Raw genomic sequence first — 24,706 nt, 5'->3', positions numbered from 1 at the left:
AAATAAAATAAGTTAGTGACATATTTTTGTGTTTTTGGTTAGTAAACAAAATAAGAAAAGCAATAACATACAATTCAAGCATGCTTGGTGGTCTCAAATCAACTCACACAAGTCCTAACCCAAGGGTTAAGGAGCCAAGGTGTTATGATCCTTGAGGCAATGCAATGAGCAATGATATGATGCCATGAGGGATCTTAGGGTCAAAATTAGGATCTTACAAATATTGTGATAAAATCATCGTCACAAGAGGATCAGCTTGATCACCTTCGACGCTCGTTTGATAGAATGAGAAAATATGGATTAAAAATGAATCCATTAAAATGTGCTTTTGGTGTACATGCAGGAGACTTCTTAGGTTTCGTGGTACACAAACAAGGCATCAAGATCAATCAAAACAAGACAAATGTGATCTTGGATATCAAGCCTCTGTCGACAAAGAAACAACTTCAATCTTTGTTTGGGAGATAAACTTCTTGAGAAGGTTCATATCGAATCTAAGTGGTAGGAATAAGGTGTTTTCGCCACTACTCAGGATCAAGAAGGAGAGTGATTTTCACTGGGGACCATAGCAGCAAGAGGCTTTCGACGCCTTCAACGGATACCTTATAAAGCCTCTTATTTTGTTGCCCCCTAGTAGGAGTAAAAGTATGAGTTTGTATATTGTTGCGTCGGATTCGACCATAGGGAGTATGTTAGCTCAAGAGGATATTAGTGGTGTCGAAAGACCCATATATTACCTCAGTTCAATGCTGATAGATGCTGAAACTAGGTACAGTCTGATTAAAAAATTGTGCCTATGCCTGTACCGCGCATGCATGAAATTAAGGAAATATATAAAATCAGTTGATGTTTATGTTTCGTCTCACTATGATGTTATTAAACATATGATGTCTCAACCTATTCTGCATAATCGAATAGGAAAATGGGCACTAGCTTTAACAGAGTTTTCTTTGACATATAAACCTTTAAAGGCTATGAAGGGTCAAATCTTAACAGATTTTATAATGGATCATGCTATGACCGAACCTTCACTAAACACGACTGACACAAACCCTTGGCGGTTATATTTTGATGGGCCGAGCCATAAAGATGGAACGAGAATTGGAGTATTGATATTATCCCCGTAATATATTCCGACAAGATTCAAGTGTAGAATCGACGAAAAATGTTCCAATAACAAAGCCGGATACGAGGCCCTAATAACTGGTCTTAAAATCCTGAAAGGATTAGGGGCCATTAAAATAGAGGTGAAAGGAGATTCAGAGTTGGTAATTAAGAAAGTCACACGAGATTACAAGTGCATTAAAGAAAATTTACTGAGGTATTTCGTGATGGAAACACAACTATTGGAGTACTTAGAGATCATCGGCATTACGCACGTGCCAAGGAATGAGAACCAAGAAGCCAACGATCTACCCCAGATCGCTTCTGGGTACAAGATGTCAAAGTTAAGACTCCAGGAAATTATCGAGGTACGAGAGAATATGGTGTCGAACGTACCACCACCACTTAATACGAAGATCCAAGAGGCGACATGGAAAGATATCCTCGACAGTAGTGTCAACTTCTATGAAGGTCTCGGTGACAAGCGCCTCGAAGATTTTGAGTTTGAAAGTTTCTGGAGACACGAAGTTTTCGCTGTTGGAAATTCATCACCATCAGATTGGAGAAAACCAATTTTGGAGTACTTAGAGAATCCAGTCGGAGATACTGACAGGAAAATCAAGTAAAGGGCCCTGAGCTATGTACTATTAGAAAATGAAATATTGAAGAAATCTCGAGAGAGAATATTGCTTAATTGTCTGGGAAGTACAGAAGCATACCTAGCCATATCTGAAGTACACAATGGAGCTTGTGGGGGCACACCAAGCAGGCCATAAAATGAAATGGCTAATGTTTCGACAAGGCGTTTATTGGCCCAGTATATTGAAGAATTGTATCGAGTTCACTAAAGGATGCCAAGAATGTCAGATGCATGCGAGTGTCTAAAACGTACCAGCAAGTGAGCTTCATGCGGTTATTAAGTCGTGGCCCTTTAGGGGATGGGAGTTAGATGTCATTGGTGAGATTCGAATCATCGAAGCAACAAAAGTTTATCATGGTCGGAATAGACTACTTTTACAAGTGGATCGAAGCTATCCCTTTGGCAAAAGTAGACCATGAGTCCGTGATCGAATTCATTCAAAAGCACATCATATATAGATTTGGCATCCCATAAACCATTACCACAGACCAAGGTTCGGTTTTAGTGGGGCAAAAGATGCAGAAATTCGTCGTCGAAGCAGGTTTCAGGTTGGTCACTTCCACACCTTATCATGCACAAGCAAATGGCCAAGTCGAATCATGTTGACAAGAAGCCAACAAGGTGATAATAAGTCTAATCAGAAAACATGTTGCCAAAAAGCCAAAAAATTAGCACAAGACTTTGGACCAAATCCTATGGGTCTGTCGAATGTCCCCAAAAGAGGCAACAGGTTCGACGCCTTTTCGTCTGACATTTGGGCATGATAACGTACTACTAGTAGAGATTTCTTTACAGTCAGTCAGGGTGCAACGCCATAACGATATTCAGTCGGAGTGATATTGGGAGCTGATGTTTGACGAGTTGGATGATTTAGACGAAAAGAGATTGGTCGCGATGGAAGTATTGATTCAACAGAAAGAGCACGTGGACAAGGTATACAACATAAAGGTTAAAAAAAACCTTTTCAGTAGAGGATCACGTTTGGAAAGTAATTCTGCCCATGGATCTAAGAGATCGAACCTTAGGAAAATGGTCTCCAAAATGGGAGGGACCATTTCATGTAATCCAAACACTTACTAACAACACCTATGAGATTCAGGAACTAGGCATGGGTCGAAGAGTCTTAAGGGTAAATGGGAAATACTTGAAGAAATATAAACCTATGCTACAAGAGATTCAAGTCCAAACATGAAAAAAATATTCATTAATTCGTTTAAATAGCCTAAAAGGCATTACAAAAAATGGCCTACCGACCTTACAAAACCAAAATAAGAGAAAGTCAGGCAGGAAATCTAGATTTGAAATCCTCAAAGGAGGTTGTCTCATGACCAATTCGACTATCTAGAAAAAATTTCTTCCCTTGCAGCTGCTTGATGCTAACCTTGATTTTGAGGGCCTTTTCTCCATGAGAGATCCCCTTCAGAACTTTGCGGTCGATGGCTTCTTGTGCAGGAAGCTCTTCAGTCGTCTCTAAGAAAGCCTTTTGCGCTTCCACCACAATAATTTTCTTGTTACGTTCGGCTATCTGCGTGGTAGTCCAAAATTTATTGGTCGAAGGCCTATTGTTGGTAGAGGCGCTCCTTCTTCTTGGCTTCAAAGTCACTAAGTTTTTTCTCGCATACTTCACTAAAATCCCACTCAAGCCTCATTTTGTTAAGCTTCGATTTCATTTGAAAGTCAGCATTTTGACGAAGGTTGAGGTCCTTACAAAATTGGGTAAAGAAATCTCAAATTCAACAAAATATTTGACAAAAGAGGCGGGAAGCGCGTGAAGCACAAGTACGTCAAGGAGTTTGAAGACGTCACGGGCTAAACCTTCTTCTTCTTCAAAGACGGTTAAAAATTCGCGCTTGAACAACAAGTCCTTCAACTATTGAAGTGCGAGGACGGCAGCGACATCCATCTCCGACGGGGGAGCCACAGTTGAAGACGAAGTTGTGCCTCAGTCGAAAGCTGACGAAGTTGTTGTAGCTTCCTTAGAGCCTCGGCTGGATTCTGTCGCTTGATGGCCAGAATCTCGTCTGGAGTTAGAACGCTGGTAGAAATCCCTTAGTCAATGACATTTGAAAGATCTTGATTTGTTTGAGGGACGGAATTCTATTGGATCTCAAGCAAGACATTTTGAAACTCAGTTTGCTTTTGTGGGCTCAAGACAACCTCGATAGTTTGGTTGTCGGCCCTCTCTTCTACCACAGGTTCGGCCTGAATCAAATCAGCCATATGTTCCTATGGTATAAAGAATTAGAACTCACACCAAAAATAAGCCCACTGATTGGTAAAGAATAAAGAAGGACGAATACCTGAGGGGCCACGTGAGACGGAGAAATAGTAGGAGTCCTCTCTGAATCATGAGGGGAAAAGACCTCTTCAAGGTCATCTGGGACTGCAGGGGTTGAAATCGAAGGAGGCACCTTTTAAAGGATCTTCTTATCCTAAGCTTTCTTCTTTCGGATTGGAGTAGGAGGAGTTAGTGGTGGTGCCTTCGACATCAGGAAAATATGCGAATACACATTGTCTCCAGACTCCTCGTTGTCAACCAAAGGGACCTCTTCAGGAACCTAGATCATAAGACAAGTGAGAAGGTGATGAAAACTGTTAGAATAGAAATCCTTTTAAGGACATTGATGCTAAGTACGTTTGGTTTTGGAGTCGATGGCGCCCATTGCTTCTTCGAGGGCTTGGCCAAGGCTGGTTCACATGAGGGAACCTTTTTTCGACCCTAACAGCAGAAACGTTTAGTTTTTTACATTCGTAGGGAAAGAAATAGTGAAAGAATAATGTTTTCCTTTCTTGGGGCTTCATCGATGTTGTTGGTTTGGATTGTGTTGTCGGGAGCATTGACAGACGGTGGCGGAGGCGGTATATCGACGGCGAAGGTGGAAAAGGCATCGATCATATTCTGGAGAAATAGATCACTGGAAAAGGCTTGAAGCTGGTGGATGGCCCACCATTCGTCAAAATCAAATGTTATTAAAAAGGATTGTTGAAACTTGAACATAGGAAATTCATAGCGTTTAGTGGATTTAAACGAAGGCAAGCTTTATGGTCATCAGAATTTAATGATCGACCAGATCATATAATGTCGGTAACATGTGATACTAAAGGCTTCAGGACCATTTGACTTAGTCCAAATTGGCGAGCCACCAAATTGGGTTGATAACTCATAAAACCGTACCCCTTTGACCCTGCTTCAATTCTGAAAGATAGCAGCGTAGGAGTAAAAAATGCTCTCCATAGGGCATTTGACTGTGTTGCGGTCTAAGGAGAGTCACCTGGGAAAGGGTCTATAAACCATTTTGGGCCAAAGCTTCGATCTGCGAATGGGGACATGCTAGGGGCAAACTTATCAGCCTCGATAAACATATTTAAGTATTTCGTGAAGAGGTGTTTGTTGGGAGTTTCCTGACATGTTATCAAAGCAAACCTTCCCCCTTCGATCGGTCGATCCTCATTCAACCGAAGGATACGTTCCGACACTAGATAGCCTAGCTGATATTTGAAGGTGGCATTTAACCAGTGTTGTAAAAGCCACAAGGCACCCGACAAATTCAGGGCCTTTGGGGTATTATGGAGAAATTTTAGTTTCAGGGTGGCAAGCCCCAAAGATTGATACAAGGAGGCTAGTAGTAGCTTACCCAAAGAGACCTGTCGACCCTAGTGAATTTGGATCACCAGGTTGATATAACTCTTGGCTATCTGCAAAGAGTTAGGACGTAATACAAAAGCCACAATGTGAAAAAAGCGATATGTTCTTTGTTTGATACTTCGACGAAGTCTTTGTTGTGATGGTCCTCGATGTAATTTTGAAGACTAGCTCGACCAAACGAGAAAGTGTTTTCCGTCGGAAGTGTGGGTTCAAAGGTATCTCCCAACGACGATAGACCAGTAATGGCCGCTACGCCGAATAGTGTGGGCGTCAGCATCCCACATGGAAGTTGGAAGGTATTGGTCGAACCCTCCCAGAAGTACATAGAAGTCAGTAACATGCAAGGATTGATGCGGTGGGCGTACCTAGAGATTTGGATGGCATCGAAGATTCATGCACTTCTCCATTGATCTTTGTGTTTCTTATGGACTTTGTTAAGCCATGCCAAATATTCTTTATTACCTGGAGTAGGCATAGATCTGAAGACTCTAGCTTTGGAATCCATAAACCTAACGTCGATAACTCTGGTCTTATCGAAGGAAGGAGGAGCAGTAGGACCGTAACCGGGGAAAAATCCTTGGACTGCTTTTGGTGAAGATTTTGGGTCTGCAAGAGGCCCATGAAACGCAACTAATTTCTTGTCAACGAAAAAAGGAATAAGCATCTGGCGCTGCCATATTTTCATCACCGCTTCATCAGAATAAGAAGGTTGAGGGATGCATTTCATGCTTTCTTTTGCGTTGAGTTGAAAGGAAATAGGGTTGTCCCAAGTGTTTAAAGAGCTTCTGTCTTTAGTACAGGTAGAATAAGCCATTGGTTAAGAAGTTTGAAGGAAATATGGCGAAACTGAAGTTACTGTGAAAGTTGTTGAAGAAAAATGCAGAAGGAATATGCAGGGGAAGTATGCAGATACGCGGTTGTGGAAGCAGAAAAGTTTGAGAGTGAAGAGATGGTTATTTATAGGTGAACAAATGAACAGTCAAGCATTAGTCGACTGATAAATGTTCAACTAGGAGGTAGTGGGAGAGTTGGTGGCATTGGTTGTAATCCCACGACCTAGAAGAAAGATAGTAATGATGATAGTGTGTCTGGGAAACCGCAACGTAAGAAAGCCATCATCGCACATAAAACCATCACTAATGATTAGATGGCTAGCCGAAATTTAGAAAGTCAAAAGTCAGGTTTCTCGGTCGAAGAGCTCAAGTCAAAACCAGCCTTTCAAGGGGGCAATTTGTTAGTTGACAAATTTCGTCCCAGGGAGTGCATGGTTTGGTCGACCACAGGAACGGTCAGAGGATCGGATCAACGAGGCAGAAAATCGGAGTACGGAGTCGATATTAAGGGAAGCCTGTTGAAGTCGAAGGCCAGCACTCCATGATGGAAATTGATCATGGGTGTCTGAAACGTGGGAAGTTACCTACAAACATGGGAGAGATGCTCCCACACGTGTCATCTCGTGAAAGGGTTGCAACTTCCCAATGGTTATTTTCTACTAGTATTTAAGCAAATTGTAATGATCATTTAAAGGGTGGCATTTTTAGCATTGTAGTAGAAGTATACTTGAAGTACCAAAGCGTTTACGAGAAAAGAGTCATCTCCCTACAAAATGTACCTTTGCTTCCATTTATATTTACAAGTCATTTAACTTACCAAATTATCTTTGTTTATTTTTTCCATTTACATTAAAAAATTTATCCTTTACTGCATTTTGAACTTGTGAAACCTTGAGTCCACTACCCTTAAATATTCCAAACACTTTACAAACAAAACATTCATATACTCAACACAAAGTCTAGGACTTTGTAGCCTCTCCTGCAAGTAAACGAATCATTCATCTCAAACTCATTCATCAGCTCCTTCTTGAACTTAGCTATCTCATGTTCACAACTTCCTGTTAGCAATATGTCATCAACATATAGACACACTAGAATCATATTTCCTTCATAAGTATGTTGAACATAGACACCATACTCTATCTCACATTTCTAAAATCCCTGCTTCTTGAAAAATGAATCAATTTTCAGATTTCAAGCTCTAGGGGATTGCTTCAGTCCGTGCAAAGCTTTATGTAATTTCTACACCATCCCTTCCTGATTCCTTTTCTCAAATCCAGAAGGTTGTGACACATAAACCTCTTTTTCTAATTGACCGTTCATAAATGCATATTTCACATCTAAATGCATCAGAGGCCAATTTCTGTTAGCAGTTATCACAATCATCAGCCTAATTGTTTCATGTCTTGCTACAGGCGCAAATACTTCAAAGTAATATAACTCAGGTTTTTGCAGAAAACCTCTCACAACTAACATTTCTTTGTTTTTTCCAATTGATCATATGGCTTTAGCTTCACCATATAAACCCATCTCATGTTGATGACTTTCTTGTTCTTGGGAAGTTCTATCAACTTGCAAGTCTTGTTCTCTCTATTGCATCAAGTTCTTATTCCATGGCTTTCAGCCATACTTTCTACTTGAGAGCTTCTTCCGTACTCACGGGTTCAGAATCTACTAACATGGCACACTGAATAACTTCCCCTTCAAAATCTACTGCAGTATCTTGCAGCATGTCAAACTCTACAAACCTTCTCAAAATGTTTTTGATTCTTTGTGGCCTTTGAACTTGATCAAAACCTTTTGATTCTGGAATAATATAAGATGCTGGAACTCCAAAAGTATCAACTTCAGAAGTTGACCACCTTCAGAATCTAGAATATTCCCAGAATCTGGACTACCACCAGAATCTGAATCACCATCAGAATTTGGATCACCAGAATCTGGATAAGAATCAGATTCTTCCTCAAAATCAATCTCGGCTTCTAATTCAGACTCAATCTCAGACACATTTTCAGGCTCTGACTCGTCTTCAGAATCATAATCAATATCTTCATAAGTTAACTCTACACCGGATTTGGATTGAGACTTGCTCCAATCCCATACTTCTTACTTTTTCACAACAACATCTCTACTGACTTCAACCTTATTAGTGAATGGACAATAAAGCTTATAAGCACTTGTAATGTGATACCCCACTAGTAACATCACCTTGCTTCTATCATCCAGCTTCTTTCTAGTAGCATTTGGAATGTGTTTATAATAGACATAACCAAATACTCTGAAATGACTCACACTTTGCTTATCTCCAGTCCACCTCTCAAAAAGGAAAATTTTCCTTCAGCTTCTTGGTTAGACACCTGTTGAGCACATATGTTGCAGTGGCAACAACTTCTCCCCACAAAACATTAGGAAGCTTCTTCCCCTTCAACACGTTCCTTGTCATATCAAGAAAAGTTTGGTTTCTCCTTTCAGCAAGACCATTGTGTTGAGGAGTATATGGAATAGTCACTTCATGCTCAATTCCATTCTCCTCATAGAACTTCTTGAACTCTGTAGAGTTATGCTTACCTCCACCATCAGTTATGAGAATCTCCAGAATCTGACCACTCTGTTTCTCAGTCTTGATTCTGAATTTCTTCAATTCAGCAAACACCTCGTGTTTGAACTTTATAACGCATACCCATGTATTTCCTTGTGAACTCATCCACAAATGACACAAAGTATTTATTCCCTCCTAGTGATGGTTCTGGAAATGGTCCACACACATCATAATTCACTACTCTCAAAGCATGTTTTGCTCTTGGAGCTACTTTTGATGCAAATGGCAGTCTTGGTTGCTTTCCTCTCATGTACACGTTGCATAGCTTTTCTGGTTCTTAATTGCAGGAACTCTACATACCAGTTTCTTTGAATTCAGATGCCATAAGCTTCTGAAGTTCAAATGAACAAATCTTTTATACCACATCTCACTTTCCTTCACAACACTTGTTGTGCTAAGGCATTAAAAGTCTACAGTTTTAACATTCACCTTGAATGTTTTATTCCTTCCCTATTCAGACTCCATAGTCAGCTTTTGATTACAATCATACAACTTAAAAAGATTGTCCTTCATGGTAACTAACAATACCTTTTCAATTAATTGACCTACACTCATCAAATTGCTCTTCATGCTAGGAACATACCAGATGTTCTGAATTAGCGCAGATTTTCCATTATTTAGAATCACTCTAACATTCCTCATTCCTTCAGCATTCAGATACTTATCATCAGCATATTTGATCTTTGTCCTCTTCCCAGAGTCAAAATTAACCAGCCATTTCTTATTTCCAATAAGATGATTTGATCAACTAGTGTCCATATACCACCGGTCTTCTACAGACGCATTATCAGAATCAGAAGCCTTTAATAGCACATGTTCATCATCAGAACTTCTGGCTATATTCGCTTCTTCTGATTTCCTCTCCTTGTTTGACCAACAACCTGCATCGAAATGGTCAAACTTCTTACAACAGTAACATCAAACTTTTCTCTTGTCATACTTCTCCTTTCCCTTTTGACTACCAAAAGTTGAGGTTTCTGACTTCTAAGACCTACCATGTCTTTTCTTGGCTTCTGACCAAGACTGCTTCTGGTCTCTCAAAGGTTCTTTCAATCAGACGCAACTCTTACGCCTCTAGACTGCTTTACAACTCTTCTATTCTCATGGTGCTCCGATCCTTAGAATGTTTAATTGCTATAAAGATGTAATCAAACTAAGGAGTAAGAGATCTAAGTACCTTCTCAATAATACTTTCTTCAGAGAGAGTTTCTCCACACGACTTCACCTTATTTGTGATCAGAATCACTATGGAGATATAGTAAGGTACCTTCTCATTGTTCTTCATGCTGAGATAATCATACTACTTATGTAAATACTGAAGTTTCACCTTCTTCACTGATGTATCACTATCGTAGCACCACACTAGTGTCTCCCACACAGCTTTCGCCGTCGTCGAATCAGCGGTTTTCTCAAACATATTCACATTCACACACTGATAGATGTATAACAATGCCTTCTGATCCTTCTTCCTCAGATCACGCTGAGCATTTCTCTATGCATCCGTTGCATTTTCTAGAAAGTGTAATCGTCGTTGATGAGATCAAGAACATCTTGAGCGCCAAACAACACATGCATTTGAATCATCCAACAATTCTAGTTCTTGCCATCGAACACTGGAAGCTTGGTACTCAGATTACCGTTTATGCTCATTTTCAACCTTGTACAATACACTCAGATCTTACCTAAACATAGTGTTTCTCAATCCCACATAATCAAGATATGTATGTAGCGGTAAATTCATGATCATCAAGCTATGGATAAGCAAGACATCAAATAACAAGAGTCGCCACCGCACTTTTATTATTTCCAAGGGAAAAGTACGAACAAAACCCAAAAGTAAGAAGTTTTCAAATCAAAACTAATAAAATGTCAGAGATTACAGGTAATGGGGTTGGTTACACAGAGGGAAGGTATTAGCACCCAAAGTATCCTACGTACTCCTAGGGAGCCCTTTTTGTGTGCATATGTATTTTATACAAAGTGATGTATACAAACAAATAGAATGGAGGGATGAGAAAAGAATTCATTAATTATATTTTTGTTTTTGACAAGACCTTCGGACTTGTGCCTACGTACCAACATAAAAATGAGGGATCAAAATCTCGTAGTTCGTGATACAAATTTCAAAGTGGGTGCATTGCATTTTAATCAAAATTAAGTTTGAAAGGCACAAAGGCCTAGAAAATGGTTTGAGTGAGTTAGTTCTTTTTGGCTTTTTGAAAATTTTAAGTCAAGTATGATTAAGTTTATTTACAAGTTTTATTTAAGAAAAGAAGTTTGAAAATGCAATGGCATAAGGCCAAAGTTTCTAGTTTGCAAAGTGGTCGAAGTTTAGAACAAAATTAGTTCAAGCAAAGAAGAATTTTTTTAAAGGAGGGAGAGTTTTTTAAATTAAATAATTGGGGAGGAGATGAAAAGACTAATCCTATGCACAAAATTAAAAGTTAAGAGTTGAAAAGATCTGACCAATGGGTAGCAATCCAATAGACAAGAATGTCTTATAGAAACCCCAAATTCCCTTGGATATTAGAATCAAGCAACAAACAAGGCATACAATATTATCTTGAAGAGAAAGACATCAAATAAATGTAGCCCCCATCCAAGCCTTATCCACTCCATGATCTCATCCAAATTATCCCATGTAGCAGAAGAATTCCACAAGTCACAGGTTCAAAATAACAACTTCATAATGATCATGTTGCAGATGAACTCAAAGGGATCTTCAAAGATGTATCAGATGAAGTTTCAAATTGCAAGCAATTGATTTCATGAAAGTTGGAATTGGCCAAGTCCTTTAGCATAGGAAGGTTGCCTAGATTCTAAGTTCAATTGTCCAAGATCAAGCCAACAGTCCACACAAAAAGTTTTTTAGGGTTTTTATTATTATTATGTACATTGATGGTCAAAGACCACACAAACAATCAAAATATACACAAGCAAGATATATCACACAATATGGCCCAAATGGACAAAGGGAAAATGACATTAACATAAACAATTAGAATGGAATGAATAATGGCAAATGAATAGAGCTTAAAGATTAAAGTGCATTAAAATAAAGGACTTGAAATTAAATGTTAGTTGTTAATGAGTTAGGAGTTAGTATTGTCTTGCTTTTGCTTTTGTTTTAAGTCATTCTTTGGAGAACACTCAACCCACTTATCACAAGCATGGATTCTTGAACCAAGACATCTTCCAAAGGAAGGAAAAAATGCCAAGTTTCCACACAATACCATGAAAGAGAGGAGACTTACAATCTCACTAACTAGAATGATATGCCTTTTGTGTCAAATATTTAGTGATGTGTTAAGCAATCGTAATTGAACTTATGTAGAAGTCACAACTATTTGAGGTCGGGCAATAGAATTTTGGTGTTAATGCATGTTAGAGACATAGTATAATAGACTATACTCATGAAACATACCACACACAAAAAGAATATGCAAAAGAGGTGGCATAATCTCATCCATACTTATGTTGATTTCACAATCAACTAGCCTTAGGATTTAGAGATATCATAGGCCAAATGAGATGAATGCATAAAGAAGGGGAATTAGATGAAGAGGGAGGGGAATGGATCAAAACTCAAATTGGTCAAAGGAAGACTTTTACCAAATTAATATCATTCATTCATTTTGGGAGATGGAATGTACATTCCATCAATCCCCTAAATCCAATGATATTAACTTAACAAAGTCAAATCAACCTTGACCAACGCCCAACAATACAAGTCAAACTTACACAAATCATCACAAGAGGTCAACACAATTATTTGGCATTTATTCAAATTAAAAATACTAAAATAAGGCATTTAAATTAAATATGATTTGTCAAATTCCTAAAACCTCATCAAAACACCAAAGCAATGACCATGAGATTTATCATAGGTCAAGCAAGGTCAAAGGACCTTGGAGAAAAAATTTCAGAATTTTTAAAGACTTAAAAGTATTTTTAAACAATTAAAAATAATCACAAAATTAATTAAATCATGAAAAATATTAATAATGATCCAAAAAATAATTTTAATTCAGAATATGAAAGAAGAATTTATTTAAATTTTTTTGGTGAAACTCTCATATTTTTTGGATCAATATTAAAATTAATATGAATTAATGAAAATCAAATTAAATAAAACAAAAAAAAAACGTGAGCCACTTGATCTCCCTCATTAATTGAGGTGGCAAATCAAGTGGACACAAACGCGTGTTCCATGATGGAACCTAGTCAGCACGCCACACGCGTGGTAATCAAAACCAACGCCTAAATTAAAATAATTTGAATGGATTCTGTGGCTGGGAGACGTGCCAACACATCGCCGGAGCCAGAGCTTCGGTCTTCTTCTCCGGTGGACCTCACCAGACTGGTCCATCCTCAACCATCACCAAAATAAAAAAGGAGGACATGATTTGAAAGAAAAAATGGCGTAGAGCACGAATCTGACCTCAATTTCAACTAACTCCAAATATATAAAAAGATACGAGGAGTTGAATTTTGAGGTGTGACAACTGAGTTGCTTCGGTTTGACCTCAAAGCAACTCAATCATCTTGCCTACATTGGTAGGACTTCAGACAACCAAAGATCCAAGAGAATTGATGAGAATTGAGTGAGAATCGAAGAGATGAAGTTTTTTGAAATTTACCTTCAATGCTGTGTAGAAATGGATCTTGCTTGCTTCAACCTTGATCTGATCACACTTGAGAAGCTTGTAGGATAGGTTTGACAATAGTTCAAAGCTTTGGATCCTGGAGTTTCTGAATCTCCAAACAGTGAGATTCAAACTCAATTTTCAAGTTGAAAATTCACAGGTTTTCCTTTGAAATGTGAGGGTTTCAATTGGGGGGCAAAGCTGGCGTACAAGGTGTGTTTGAATTGAGCTCCAAGGGCCTTCAATTCTCTTAACTTTTTAGGCTCATGGTAGATCATATATGCATAAGATGATGGATTTTAATGTGTCCCTTGAGAAATTTGATCAATTGGTGAGATAGCTTATTGGAGAAGTTACTTAAGATACCCAGTCAAACTAGGGTTTCCAAGGCAAACCACCTTCAAACAATTGAAGAATACTTGATCAATATAACATGTAGGAATTATTGGGACTGATATGTGATGCTTATAACCATTTATGGATCAATCCTTGGTTGTGCTCTTAGCCATGAGGGTCTCAAACCCTAGGTATGAACTTGATAGATCAATGAGAACATACCCTACCTACAAAAGAGTTAGGCAAATGCAAAGACACATTTTTGGTATTTTGGTTAGTAAAATGATAATATACAAGTATGATACAATCACATGGTGCTTGGTGATCTCTCCCAAAACAAACCCAATGAAAGAGGGGTAAGGAGGATGCCAAGATATGATCCCAATGTTGATGCATATGATGAAATTGTATGAGGGGTCTTAGGGTCAAAATTGGGGTCTTACAATGTGATTCTGTTACGATTCTGATCAGAAAATCAACATGAATTCTCCGAACATAAATCAATCACACGACGTCTCACCATTTCACTCGTGTTTCTCATGGTGTTTCCCTGTGAATCTGAACTGGAATCTAGATACCAATTGTTGGTGCATAAGGTGATAAAGATGAACAGTGTAAATAAGAGGGAGAAGAGAGAATAATAACAAACTTCCACTACTCTAAAACGGTTACAGCAAAGGCACACACACACACACACATTGATCTGCTACACTATGCATACTATAAAAGAAGGATAATTATATTATTGTTCACACCACTCACTTGCTTAAATACAAGTGAGACTTAAGTAGAAATACTAAAATACCATCTAACAAACTTTATCTACAAGTTATTGAAAATGAATTAATTCTAACATTATGCAACAATTCTAAATGAAATTGATTGAAACAACTTGATCAAAACATGTACTTTATGGTTAACTACATTCACTTAACACCCAGTTGTATCTTATTTTCTTGAATGTTGTATTTAGCCACAAGCTTATAATCTCTATTTACACTAAGAGAAACTGACTTTTTGTGACACTCGCAGTTTGTCACTAAAAGTCAAATATTTATAGGTAGAAGTCTACAAAGCGTTTAGTAACATCCCTCTTTGGCAACTCTCAGTTTGACACTAAAAGTCAAATATTTGTAGGTAGAATTCAAATATTTGTAGGTAGAAGTCTACTAAAAGTTAAATATTACAATCAAACATCATTAAAGGATGTATACAATTTTGCATTGTAAGTATGAAAGAATCAACTTTGGAAAGAGAGACACCATAAGTAGCTGAGATCTCAAAGACATAACAGACCTCAATAGTAGACCACCTTTAAAGCCTGAGAAACCAGAATCCTGAAACATCAGAAAACAATAATTCAGAGCATGTATGGCATAGTAGTTCCTGATTGAATTCAAATCAAGTGATGAGCAATTGCAACAAGCATCTAGAATCCAGAGTGTAAGTGTCATTAGACAAGTTTTCTATAATCAGGCCATTCAACTAAACACGACTAAATTGTCAAATGAATCTTAATAAACATAAATTTGTTCATTCTTATAATAGAAATGATAGTAATTATCATAAATCCTCTAGAAATCCTGAATCAGTCAATACAAGTCCTCAACAAATATCACAGTCAATTTAATCATTCATATTTCATAAATAGAAAACTAATTTAACTAAATAAATGCAAATTATTTAGTAACAAGCAAATCATAAAAAGCTTCCATTATCAAGAACCATACACTCGCGGATTTTCTAGATATGTCCCTTAGTACATGTTATTAAACTAGCATATACTAAAAATTAGAAAATCCCTCCAATCATGAAATTGTGTTGCAATTCACAAAGAAATGAAAAACGGTAAATTAAGATAGTGAAAAAATAATATGAGTACTCGATGTGTGATTTTTGCAATAACTTTGTCACCAACTTTAAAATCCTTGACTTGTAGTCCAACCTCTACTATCTATCCTGCTACATCAGTAAACTAAATTTCATGACAACAACATACTAAACATATTTATATGGAATAACACGTATTCTAACTCCATTCTCATACAATATATATATATATATATATATATATATATATATATATATATATATATATATATATATATAGAGAGAGAGAGAGAGAGAGAGAGAGAGAGAGATGATCAAATGACATTAAGGTGTCAAACTTAGTAACATTACACCACTGATAACTCTTCACTCTATGTTTGTATAACATAATCCACCACTGAATTGAAAACTATTATCATATAGATCACGCCTACAAAATTTCACATCAATCAAAAATCATTTGATATATTAAAGAGAATGATACAAATTAACGATTTTCATGAAGTCTTGTAAAACGTTAGTTCTTATGTATCTCGTAACATGTCAAATGATTTCCGATTGATATTAAATTTTATAGACATGATCTATTTGATAATAGTTTTCAATTCAACGGTGGATTTTATTATATGAATATGCGATAAATAGTTATCGGAGGTGTCATGTTACTAAGCTTGACACATTGGTGTCAATATTCTTTTATACGGGTGTACACTAAATCTCGCTTATATTACAGAGGGTTTCGTATATATATATATATATATATATATATATATATATATATATATATATATATATATATATATATATATTATATATATATATATATATATATATATATATATATATATATATATATATATATATATATACGAAACCCCCTTAATATAAGCGAGATTTAGTGTACACCCGTATAAAAGAATATTTTTGTATCCCCTTATAATGTGAAGATTCTTTGTCTATGGTCTTTGAATGCACTATTTGCTGACGTGGTTTGTCTATGTGTTATTTAATTTATTTATTTTTAAATCCACATAGATTTTATTTTATTCTTTAAAAAAATTTAAATTTTTTTATAGTTTTTTTATTATGAGGAAGTAAATAAAAATTCGCTCACATTTCAGAGGTAAAATATGTTTTTTCTGTTTTTATGATAAATAAGTTGTCAAAGTAACATAAAACCACTTCATTCATTCAACCAAATATTTTTACAGAATATCAAATATTCTCCAATAGTGAAACATGGTACCAAGAACAATCACATGATGAAGATTCAGATCGTGAATTTCATATTATATGTGTTATGTTGTTGTCACTCTCATGAGATAAACGATCAAGCCAATAGCTTGAATGCAACTCGGTTGTTAACTTGTGGACTAACCAACATACTCTTTACAGCACTCTCAGATGTGAATAATCATAAAGTTTGGCTTTCAGTTTGACATGGTAGGCTTATAATGTTCCAGAAGCTTCTTGGCTTGCTAGTGAAAAGTTTATCATTGTCGATTGTCACATTTCTAAAAAAAAAAAGTGGAAAGATAGAGTGAGACACAATAAGTTAACTTCAATATTGTCAAATAACTCTATTTAGTAAATTTTTATTTTTCGTAATCCATGATTCTCAACTAAGCCCTAAATCCTAAGAACACCATTTCATGGTCAATTAATTGTCAGCTAAAAATATACAGAATAATCTAAGCCCTAAACCTAGGAACACCATTTCCTAAAGAAACTGCAAGGTAAAAGGATCAGAATTTACCTTCTTAATATTAGACTGGATCTGTTGTAGAGGAGTTGCAAGCTAGTTCTGATTTCCAAACAGGTTGATAACACCACTTGACTTTTCTTGTCCCTTTTTAGGAAAAGGTGGAAAGAAAGGATAGAGTTTTCAATTATCCTGATCAGATTTGGAGCAAGAACTCTCATATCTGAATCATCTGTTAATTCTTTATCTGAACCTGAATCGATTCAATAACATGATCACTTAGTCATACAAGCATAAACATCATAAACGAAATGCATAATTACATTACATTACATTTTCTGACGAACAAAATGACCAATAAAGTATTTTTGTACATATAACATAATCAACATCCATGGCAGCCCAATTGAGAGTAGTCAATTTACAGAAAATTTACCTCGTATATTAGGAGCACATCATCTGGTTCTTCAAACCCTTTCAAGGAAAGACACCGTAGGGGAGAGACCAACTTCTTTGTTGTAGTAGATCTTGGAGATGGAGCTGGAGTGTTCTGAGAATCTGACACGGTAAATATGCTTCATATTACAAGATTTGACAAGTGTGGACGTGGATTAGATACATTGACACGTAAAAATTTGGATCTGTTTGGACATTCGTTGCAACATAATATATAGTTGGTTTTTGTACTGTCATTTTGTCCTATAACTGTGGCTTATCCTATAGATGATTATTGGTCAAGATCTTTTTTAAGAACAAAGTTTTCTGTGTGAGTGGGGTGATTGGTAATCGAGTATTGATCTCTCAAGATGAAACTCTCACCGTCAACACTCTCGACAAAAGTGTAAGCACTAAATGCATGCTCTAACTTTTCATATATCATTATCTCTTATGAAGGTAATAATCAAATCATGTATTTTTTAGTCATTATATTTAGTTATTTGTGTTGCTCTTTCTTTGAAGATGATTTTATTATTATCGTTTTTAGATATACCGAAAATCTGAATGTACTCGTTAATCTGATTTAGAATACTATGAGCGTAGATATTACAATTAAATGAAAGATGGTTTTCATAAGTTCAAAATCTCCAACTTAACATTTAAATGTTCATTCTATTCCAATAACTTACATGCTGAGACTATAAAAAAAATTGCTAAGTCCGGATTGTAAGAATCTTGAAAATAAAAACATGAAAGTTGGATTTAAACTTTTAAGTATATAATTTTTTTTTTGTAAGTAGTTCTAATTTACCTAATATAATATAAAATGTAATGTATGAATTTAATAAAAATTAGTTTTATCATTGAAAATGTATTGAAAAATATTCTTAATGAATAATTTTATTTTTAATAATAATATTAAAATAAATTTTAAAATTTATTGTATTTTAAAAATAATATTTATATTTATAAACTAAAATTTAAACACCTACAAAAATCATAGGCATAATTTTTAATATTTATAAAATTAGGATAATATGTATATAATGAAACAGTCATTGTAATTGTAGGTAAGACTTTGTGTAACTAGAAATACAATGACATTCAATTTAACGTCACACCGTACCAATATAGTTAACCTTAAAGGCGGGTGTCACTAAAATTTTTGCAAATTTTTACCTACAGATATTTAACTTTTAGTGATAAATTATGAGTGTCACCAAAAATCAATTTTCTTGTAGTGTCTCGTCACTTTGCTAAGAAATTAATGTTACATTTTTCTTATAGTCATAGTGTTTCATATGCTCTGTTTTTGAAATTTTACATATTAATTTGTCTGAAAATTTATTTACAACTTCCATTATGGTCCATAAATAATTTATAATCCGTGATTATCCTAGATTTACTTAGATTAATTTTCTCAAAACTAAAAATAAGGCTACATTGAGTTATAAATTTTACTTAGTTATCTAGAATCTCGGTTTAATATAAGATTAAAGTGCTTTACATATTATAATTGATTATAGTTTTGTTTCTAAATGAATTATTGTTCAAAGATCATGTGATGAACCCTTCAACAAAATGGGACGGATGAAAGGAGACACCTAACATATCATAAATATTGTTAAGTCTCCTTTAAATTTGTGGCATTTCAGCATTCAAAATATTATCCATATTATTAATAGGCTTCCTAGTCATATTTTAAAGTGTAAATATCCTTATGAACTATTATATAAAACTCCTAACATTCTCATACATTAATAGGCTTCCTAGTTATTGTTTCTCCTAGACCATTTTAATTACCAAATTATATTATCCCTATGTTTACATAAGATGATCATTAATATTGTTTTAGGAATTTTATTTGATTTAAACTTGAATTTTAAAAAAGAATTTAGGATTATGATTCATATCCTAAACTCTCATGCAGGTTGTCAATTCTATCTATTTGAGATATAGTAATTTTGTATAAATGAAGAAAAAAAATGGATAATACTTACTTTATTCGATGTTTTATCATGTTCCAAACTAAGAAACTACCTACTTTCATAAGCGTAATATCTTCATTTAAGATCGATTTAGGTAAATTTATTTTAAAATTTGAACTTTCTTAATTAAGTTTGCGACATTACAGTTTAGTATTTCTAATTCAAATATCAATTCACATCCTTTCAATATGTGATTGATATATGATGATATCTCTCCTTTTATAGGAATATATGCATTAAAAATAGAAAATCAATACAATCAAAGTATTTCTCGTAATAAAATTCACAGAGAGCCTACATGAGGTCTAGCAATGGATAGTCCTCATGATTTTAAATCCTTGTTGATCTCTCATACATAACTATAACAAGAGCATACATGATATTTGATAAAGGCATGAGCATAATGAACAATATATAAAATCAAATAATAAACTTGGATTGCAATGAATTCTCAGTACAAATTGCTCTTGAGAGACTTATTAGCTTATTTCGTAAGTAATCAATGAGAAAATCCTCAATTTATCAGTCAACTAGATAAAACGCATGGATGAACTTTTGAAATCTTTATTCACTAAGTATATGTAAAAAAACCAAGGAAACACAAAAAAAAAATAGCCAAAAAGCATCTTCCAGCCATCAAAGCTCGCTAAGCCAAGAACAATGGATCGTTAAGCAATCAATGGCTGGAAGACAGGACTTCAGAGACAAGTAACTTCAAGATTAAGCAACAAATCTCGCTAAGCACGGTATCAAACTCGCTAAGTGAGTTATGGCGGTTCATTACTTCTTGGTTAAGTTACTTCAGAGGAAAGTAAGGGTTTTATCGCTAAGCGATTAGGATGCGCGTTAAGCTAGGTGCATGTGGCAAAGACCACTTGCAAATGAGCTGTCATTACTTAATGGAGAAGAAAGTAGGCGTGCTAAACGAGCAACATGCCTTGCTTAGTGAGAATTCCATATCTTAACCTTGTAAATAGGGGTGCCAGCCAGTGTAGAAGGAGAACTTAGTGTTTTTCTTGGTAGAGAATGAGAGAAATCCATCTTATACCAAAAAACATAACATGAGAAGAAAGGTCAAGAAGATTAAGGGGGAAAAGTGATGTCCGAGGAATTGTCACAAATGTTTTTCAATGTTCTCCTTCTAGGTATTAATTGTAAAGTTACAATGAGTAAGAGTAAATAACTATTACTCTTTTGTTAGGGTTAGATGTAGTATTCCTAATGTTTATGTATCAGTTATAATCATAGTGTTCTATGTAATTCTTCTTATGCTTTAATATTGATGAATTCTTCATTCGTAATTCTTACTTTATATTATCTACCTAAAACATGTTTTCATGATTTGACTCGATATTCAAAAGGTACTTGTCATTACTAGATCTAAGTTTCGTCTACTAAATGCTAAACTCTAGAGATAAATGTAGGTTTTGTATCTATATAAACTATTGAAGCTTAAGGATATCGTATTGCTTAATAGGTTGAGAAATCGTCTATTAAGCAATACTATTGATCTCAAGTTGTTAACTATGATATGAGTTACGATGCAAAGCGATGGATGGATCTTAATAGATGATTATAATTGTATATTGATGACAGTTTGTCATTACATGGTTTTTATGAGTATTTGCGATGAATTCGATGAAACATCAAGTTAAAGATGAGCTAAATATGAAGAAGTATGAAAAAACGAAGAATTCGAAGAAACATAGAAAAGCCAAGAAATGGGAAAGAAATTGTGAAGAAACGAGCAATTTTAAGCATAATTTACATTTTAACGTTTGTCCAGTAAATTCATCATATTTGGAGTTCTATGACTCGTTTTGATGCGGGGGATTTTGCAAAATGAAGCTAAAAGAAATATCCACATTCAGGAATAATCACGCGTGAGAGGCATTGTGTTCAAAATCATGTGCACAATGGAAAAGTATACGCGTGTGATGGGCTTTTTTCTGGGGTTTTCTGACGCATTTTGACTGCTTTAAAAGCAGAATTTTTGTATTTTTTTTCAAGGGTTTTGCGACTTTACAAGAAAAGTGACGATTTACAACACCATAAAACATATTTAGAGAGTATTTGAAGTCATTGGAGGCTAATTCTTCAAGGGAATTCTTATGCAAACCTCTTATTAATATTTGGTTTTGTAATTTCAATTATGAGTAGTTGATTCTCTCTAGGTTAGGTTGTGTTTTGATGAACCTGTTTCAATATTATGGGGAAATATATTGATTTTACTTTGCATGAAATCTTTGATCTATAATTTTATTCAATGGTTTCTGGTCCATAATGATTTTTATGTGAGATGCTCTTTTAATCTGATTTTGGGCACACAGGGAATACTTACCATTAGTCTATGTGTTAGACCTATGGCAATTGTCATGTTTATGTTGGTTAACTAGGGATAGAAATCCCTAGTAATGGCTAGTGAATTAATTGTTTGTTGCATCTCCTAATCCTGCTTACGCTAGTGGACTAGGGATAGGAAGCTCAGAATGGTGATTAGTGAGTTATATCACAAGGAATTGGTCATAGCGGTTTTGTTAATTCGTCGTGGGATTATAGTGATGAGACTATTCATGTAAGAGATCAAACATCAACCATGGAGAAATAGGGGATTTTATGCACAACCTGACCGCTTTAGTGAATTTGTTAGAACACTTTATTTTATATTCACATTCAAAACTCGAAAACCCCCCTAAATTTAGTAGTTTCTACGCACTACACAATATTGTCTTGTTAAATATCAGTCCTTGTAGATTCGATCTATTTTATTATTGTGATATTATCGGTACATTTGCCGAGTCACCAAGTTTTTGGCGCCGTTGTCGGGGACTGTTGATAATTTCAACAAGGCGACACTTGTGAAACGTTTAATTTTGTTTTTTTATTTTTATTTTTGTTTTCAATTGTAAATATTTTTTTTGTAATTAGTTTTTTTATGTTTTTTCTTAAATTTTATTTCCTATTCTTTCTCTTTTTAGTTTTAATTTTGTTTAAAATATTTTTTTATCTAGTGCAATGCTACTAAGGTATTCTTCTTTTAGTTATGTAGGCGAGGTCAAGACAGACATGCAAGATGACCTCTATGCTATCTTGACAAAGTTTGAAGCTTATTCAAAGGAGCTTGCAACAAAATCGCCCATTCTGGAAAATGCTAGAAATTATTCAGAGCTAGAACCTTACATCAACATTGATCATTCATGGGAAGAGGATCCATCATCTCAACTTGAAGAAACCCTGACTCAGTTTATAAAGATGACTTAACTCAATTTCGAGAAAATCAACAGGCATCAAGAAACCGTGTGAAGTAACATGGAAACATCCTTTGAGAATTTAGAGATGCAACTTGGTCAAGTATCTAGCCAATTAGCATTAAAATTGAGATCTAGTGGGTATTCTATGAAAATATGTTAGATAGTCCAAGAGATAAGAAAATTGAAAGAGAAGTCAAACAAGAATGTGAGGTATTCGATGAAGGAGGAGTTGAAGAAACCTTGACTCAATTCATAAAGATTACTCAAATAAATTTCTGAAAAATCAACAAGCAGGAATAAGCCTTACAAAGGGACATGGAAATATCCTTCGAGAACTTAGCTATGCAACTTGGTCTAGTATCTAGCCAATTAGCATTAAAACTGAGCTATATTAGGGAGTTCGGTGGGAAAATTTAGATAGTTCCAAAGATAAGGAAATTGAAAGAAAATTCAAACAGGAATGTGAGGTATTTAATGAGGAGGAATTGAAAAATAGAAAGATGGAGAAAAGTGCACATCATCTGATAAAGAAATATAAGTAAGAATAAAAGAAGCGGAGGTAAAAATTATATGTGGGAAAAGAACAAGAATGCAATATGAAGATTATATAGTTTTGGATGAAGCTCTAAATACAACAATTCATTTAGACGTAGATGTCCAACTACAAGATCTTCAATAAAAGAATAATCATACACCTAGCAACAAGTCTGATAAAAGAGAATAAATAGATGAAAGAAGAAAGAGAGACTAAAAATTATCTCTAGTCCTATTTTTTTTTCTAATCTCTTTGCACTTTTAGTGTTGTTGTTATTATTTCAGGCAATGGGTCCAAATTGATGTCGCTTCTCTTGAGCATCACTATCAATCAGACGGGGGAAGAATGTATCAAACAGAACCAAGCCTTCAACAACATCATGCAAGACTTTTTCCGCTCCAATGACATGTTAATTTGGAGTTTTCTAAATTTATATTAATTTATGCGATTTTCTTTTACGTCCAACAAGTTAATCTCTCAGGTCAATCTAGAGTATTAGCTATAATACTTTGTTCCCCTTTGTACCAATAAATTTATGTTTGTCTTTAATAAACAAGTTTGTTACTGTTGTTTCTTTCAGATTTACAAAATTGTAATTTTAGCAGTGAACAGATGAACCATAAGCATCATAAAAAAACAAAGGTGATCAGCAGGAAAGTTCCTTGCGGATTGAGAGTTAAGGAAGAAAGGAACAACCAACTACCTTGTGCTTAATCTCCAGATACCTCAACTAGTATGATTTGATCCAAATATTTCATTGTTTACTTTTTCTTCTTATGAGAGTATTAATACAATTGCTATTTTCTAGAATTTGCATTATTTCTGCTTTAATCTATTGGTTTGATAAATACACACTGAAGCATTTGTTTATGGTAAACTCTGAGCCTTTTCAAACTAACATGTATATCATGTTTATATCCTTTGCTAACCACTTTGAACCTAAGCCCTTTCTTTCAGTGACATAGTCACATCTATTAGCCAATTGACTTGAAAGATAAATTTTTCCACCCTCTCTTTGGAGTTAGGTAGAAAATTCAGTTTCTTGGTCATATGCAAAAGAATAAGTTTGGGGTTGCTTTTGGAAGTGAGTAAAGCTTAAGTTTGGAGTTGGTGTACTAGAGATTTTGGTCAAAATTTCAAAAATAAAAAAGAGAAAAA

The 24,706-nt window shown here is 35.1% G+C and overlaps 1 long non-coding RNA gene across 1 annotated transcript; it reads right to left on the bottom strand.

Annotated features, from left to right (window-relative positions):
* Nucleotides 1–16,802: 16,802 nt before the first annotated feature.
* LOC127126792 (uncharacterized) lies at nucleotides 16,803–17,912 on the bottom strand. Its single transcript, XR_007805086.1, has 3 exons — nucleotides 17,773–17,912; nucleotides 17,391–17,589; nucleotides 16,803–17,148 (listed from the first exon to the last, which is right to left on the bottom strand). It is a non-coding gene; the product is annotated as an uncharacterized LOC127126792 (long non-coding RNA).
* Nucleotides 17,913–24,706: the final 6,794 nt, after the last annotated feature.

This window comes from Lathyrus oleraceus, chromosome 3, assembly GCF_024323335.1.
Source record: "Lathyrus oleraceus cultivar Zhongwan6 chromosome 3, CAAS_Psat_ZW6_1.0, whole genome shotgun sequence".
Taxonomy (NCBI): Eukaryota; Viridiplantae; Streptophyta; class Magnoliopsida; order Fabales; family Fabaceae; genus Lathyrus; species Lathyrus oleraceus.
The sequence above is the reverse complement of the archived record's forward strand: the minus strand, read 5'-3'. Positions and strand labels throughout refer to the sequence as shown.